The sequence below is a fragment of the Patiria miniata genome, unplaced genomic scaffold, assembly GCF_015706575.1.
Source record: "Patiria miniata isolate m_02_andy unplaced genomic scaffold, ASM1570657v1 HiC_scaffold_6, whole genome shotgun sequence".
NCBI classification, from domain to species: Eukaryota; Metazoa; Echinodermata; class Asteroidea; order Valvatida; family Asterinidae; genus Patiria; species Patiria miniata.
This window is the reverse complement of record NW_024037073.1, coordinates 25,256,011-25,261,334: the sequence shown is the minus strand read 5'-3', so window position 1 is coordinate 25,261,334 and position 5,324 is coordinate 25,256,011. Positions and strand designations below refer to the sequence as shown.

The 5,324-nt window shown below is 38.6% G+C and overlaps 1 long non-coding RNA gene across 1 annotated transcript; it reads left to right on the top strand.

Moving 5' to 3' along the window:
- The first annotated feature begins 1,573 nt into the window (after positions 1-1,573).
- On the top strand, positions 1,574-3,305 carry LOC119742529. The gene is made up of 2 exons (XR_005272867.1): positions 1,574-1,627; positions 3,214-3,305. It is a non-coding gene; the product is annotated as an uncharacterized LOC119742529 (long non-coding RNA).
- Positions 3,306-5,324: the final 2,019 nt, after the last annotated feature.

Genomic DNA, 5,324 nt, shown 5'->3' with positions numbered 1-5,324 from the left:
CATGATTCAGCTCCTGAATACAACATAGACCTATTAACTCCATATAATCCATCCAGGCGATTGAGATCTTCTGATGCTTCTTTGCTGGTTGTCCCTCACACTCACAAATCTTGGGGTGATCGATCATTTTCTCACGCAGGTCCTCATCTTTGGAACAAACTACCCCTCGACATTCGCAATATCTCATCGCTTTCTGAATTTAAAGTTGCCCTAAAGACCTATGTGTTTCAGAACACTCAGAATGTTCTGGTTTAGTTACATTTAATTGTTTTGTTATTTCTGATTTGATATAATGTTTGTTTGCGCCATGAGTGTCATTTATGGCGGATAATGGCGCAGTATAAATTTACGTTATTGTTATTATATTATTTGAAATCAGTCTCTGCCTTGCCTTACGATCAAGTTGATGTTGTCATGTTCTCAGTTTTGTTGATTGAACATCTTTGCAAGACAATTTGCAAGGGCTAACTACTTGGTCTAATTACGTGGTGGCATGGTTTAGTAAAAGTTTGCAGTACCACCATGTAGAAGTCTTTTTTGGGAAGATGTGTGGTTCTTTTCAGAACCACACATCTTCCCAAAAGAGACTCTGCATGCCTACATGGTGTTACTGCAAACTGCAAACCTTCACTAGAACACTGTCTTCCACAAATGTGACAATTGGGAAGGGGAAAGTGTGTTTGTCCATTTTTGTTGGGGGGGGGGGAATATAATCCCCATCCCCTTTTCTTCCCCTGACATCCCCCCCCCCCCCTGATTCTATGTAAATATTTCAATGCTAATCATAATTGTATTGAATATATTTCATTGATAGATATAAAGTGTTTGAGGACCTACGTGGATCTGTTTGGGCCTACAATGACGTCCATTCACTGAGCGGATTCGGGATTACCCATCGAGGACTCGAAAAGATAGGAGAGAACAAGGCCAGTTTCTTCGGTAAAATTATCCAGTCGGGTAACACAAACATCTGTGAAGACTCCTTTGCAATTGGTCTGCATCTCAATTCTATGTGAATAGTTGTGAAATTCGAAATTGTGAATTAGAAAGTAGGAATCAACTTTATTCAATTTCATCCATATAATTATTGATCTTCTTTTTCATATATGTATTTTTTTTGTTGCCCTTCCCTGAAGTATTTTACAAACACTGTACACATTGAGTTTTGTCCGAGGGTTTGCAAGAAAAAAAATCAACAAGCTTACTTCTGCTTGGACACAAACCCCCAACCTTCTGCTTCCTAGTGCAGACGCATTAACCACTCGACCACTGAGCTTGCGCTTAACCCAACTTTGTTTGTGTAGGAGGTCATTAGTTTGAGTCCCACCTAAGCCTTCGGACAACACTAAGTGCACAGTGTTTACAAAATATGTCAGCGAAGGGCAAACAAAAAATCAAATATAAAAAAGGCTAATTTACATCTCATAATTTTTTTTTTCCTGCCCAGGTTCCCATCTGAAGTCCATCCAGATGATCCTTAATAAGACGGCAGACGGTACAGGCATCAACTCCAACACCCTGGCCTTACAGATGAAGGGCCATCCTGAGCTGAGGGACAAGCTTCATGTCGTCACCTCATGGGGGCCTTTGCCTGTCTACCCTGGGGTGGTCAACTCAGAATTACCTGGTAGGTACAGTGGACTCTGTGACCAAGTACCAGTGTTGTAGTCGAGTTACCAACATCGAGTCCGAGTCCGAGTCCAAGTCTCGAGTCACAAGCCTCGAGTCCGAGTCCGAGACACAAGTCACTTGTTCACCGAACTAATAGTTTTTTTAAAATTATTTTTTGATCCTCCATTCTGTCTTTTAAGTAAATCCCAGTGTATATAGTAGTGTGTGTACATTTTGTTTACAGCCAAAATGTGTTTTCCTTTTAATTCCCATCCCTAAAAAATCTTCCTCCAACCCTTCCCTCCATGTTTTATCATCCAAACAGTATTCCTCAATGATCCTTTCCCATCCCTACGTTAGGTTTTTACTTTTGATGAAATTACGTGACTCGAGTCGCGAGTCATCGAGTTCGAGGAGTCATGGTCAAGTCCGAGTCATTTTCCAATGTGACTAGAGTCCAACTCAAGTCCGAGTCCTAGACTCGAGTCCTACAACACTGCCCAGTAATACCTCTTAAGAAAAGGTTTAGGGGGAACTCTTGAACGCATTGTCGCCCAACACCTTGTGCTGATGTTAAGCTATTTGATGATCATAGTGCAGTGTTCATATAGCACTCTTATACAACACTCTCAGATTGCTCACACTTATTACCCCTGTTCATCAGGCCATGAGAACACTTTGCTGCTATAAGCTCGAGATCAGCCCTATCTGGTCTGCACCCCCCCCCACTTGTACTCAATGGAGGCAATTGTAGTAATGTATCTTGCCCAAGAACACCAGCACCGTGTCCCCTGTCAAGATTGACTCAACATAACATCGTGCATGAGTCAAACACAGGAACCTTTTGACCACAGGACTCTGCATGCTGAATAAAACTCTAATCAAATTAGGTTTTGCCCTCCCCTACGTATAAACACTGTATGAGTGTGTTACCTCCTGAGTGAAAGTTGGAAAAAAAACGTTGGCGAGGGGGCAAACCTAAATTGATTTACATAACCCCAAATTAAAATTCCATCTTATGAATAGTTAATGCTATACCTGCTGCTATATGTACATCAGATTTGAACCAGCCAACTGATTCCCTTAGCTCGGTGGTTGAGTTGTAAGACATCTGCACTAGAAAGTAGGAGGTCTTGGGTTCGAGTCCCACCCGAGTGATTTTTCCAACTTTCACTCGGGAGGTACCAACCGTTTATACGCCGGTGAAGGGCAAAACTTAATTTGATTTACATCACTCCGACGCAAAATCCATCTTATGAATGCTGAATAAAATGAGTGATACACATGTACATACTTTGCGTAAAGATATTTGTTGTGTGGAAGAGGACAGTACCTCAGACAGTCAGACCACCGTTTAAACAGAAGATCTGACCTGACACGTGTACATGAGGACATACAAGGGCCTCATGATTCTGATATTTAGTACGCTTGTAGATATTTAAATAATGTTGAACCCTGCATCATAGGTCGATCTGACAATCTACGTGCTTGCCAGTATCAGACTTTGAACGGCCTGCAAGAACCTGCCGTTTTGAGTCTGCGTTTAGATTAACCACCATTTTGCTTGTCTCATTTTGAATATTCTTCTTTTTTTTTCCTCAGAGGATCTCAAGACATCTATCACCAGGCATCTTCTCAACATGCATCTCGACCCCAAATGGCAAGCTCAACTGAACCAATACATGGTGTCCAAATTTGTGCCGTTACACTGGATCAGTACAAAGGATTGTTCAAATAAACAAACAAATGTTCCAATAAACCAAAAAGGGAAACCGACGATTAGTGCATTATGAAATATATTGCATTATTATAATATAACAATTGTAACAAAATAATGAGACAGTGTTATATTTTTTTAAAAATAATGATTAATTCATTGTTGAAATCAGTACTCTTAAAGGGAATATACATCATTTGCTTTTGCTGTAATTTTTAGAAATGGATGGAATTGGGGGGTTGGACATATATAGCATATATAGTTACACTGACTTTTTTGAGGTTTTGGGGTTCGAAAATGCTATAAAAACCAAGAAAAACGATCATTTTGCTGTAGTCTGGTTCCCTGACTCCATATAAGAAGAAACAGAGCAGTTTACATACAATGGGGAATTGTAAGGTCGGGGAACCAGTCTAGCTGGCTCGTACCCGTCCATAGGTTTGTAATCGATTGCAAACAAGTGCGATGGTCAATTGGGGCCAGTATTTGAAAAAAAGCCAGTTGTTTCCAACGCTGATCGGCCGATCAGCGTTTGAAATTGATACAAAAATACCACTTTTCTTGAAAATGACAGTATACCAGGTGCCATGATTTCACAGGATGCTTTACACTGTCATTCACTAACAGTCCAGCAAGGTATTTCAAAATGATTTGGTAGTTTTAATTTTTGATGTTTGCAAATGTTGTATTTTCCCTTTAAATTGGAACTTGTCATGATGCAATTTTGTGCTCTAAATTAATAATGCAATATACATATTTTATTATGTAAACATGTTTTTTTTATATATTTTACTGAAACCACAGAGACTAGTTGTCAATCTACAAGCTATTGTCACATCTTACTCTGTGCAATGAGTTTGTTAGCAGGGCTCAAATTTTGTGTGAAACTTTTGTGGACAACAGGACCTGAAAGTTTTATTTACTGGACCAATGTACATTCACAGATAAAATTGAAACACTGTTAACTCAAAGCCATGTGCATCATTTGCAATGACCTGGAGAAGAATTGATTTAATGACAAAACTCTGCTCAGAGTCAAGATAGGAGTGGTACCTAATACAATATGAAAATATTCCAGCTGAAATTGTTTCGTGTGGATGAAAACTGAGGTGGTGTTGAAAGAGGGTGTCCACGGCACATTATGCATTAGCAATGGAATCCAGTTACAAGACACCCCAAAAAAGTGAATGTATTTTCTCGGTTTTCTTAAAACGTATACTATCCAATCAACCTTCAACAGGTTAGTTGTCATGCACCCTGCTTCAGACTTTTAGCAATTTTGTTGCTTCAAACGAAAGTAAAGGCACAAGAAGCAAACAATCATATGTACCTTTTAAGAAAGTTGCAGTCATTAGGATTATACAAGTAGTGTATTTCATTGCTTCTGATGGTAAATGGGAAACATCAAATGTGAACATTTTTAATAGTCAAATGACTCTTGCATGCGTAGGATTAGTCATGATCATGATAATCTGAGACCAGATTTGGACAGCACATGCAATCACGAAAGGCATGTATTCATCTGAGTGCAATGTGTAATTATAAAACATCAAGATGAATTTGTATTCCCTTTGTTTTAAGTTTCCAAATCTTCCAAAGAATTTATATACAATTTAGAAGTGTTTTTGTCATTTCGTATAACCTTCGAGAGTGAAATACATTTGAACATCAAAACAATGTGTGTTACAGTGAAGTGCAAATTTGCCTTGTTGAGATTATTTATGCAAATGCGATAAGGTTTTCTGTCATGGATGTTGGTATGAACGTAGATGATGTGGATAGGATTCACCTACTTTAATGTACATGTAATTGTGTTTGTCATTTATAATACATGTACACCATATAGTTATTAAACTTATCAGAATTTATGTGCTGTACAAATTAACAGTCACTTCTTTCATTTTTCAAAAAACTATATTTCCAATGGCAAATTATTAAAGTGGATGCGGTGTTTAAAATGAATCAGACTTTCTATAAAATGTTCTAGTTTTCTGGC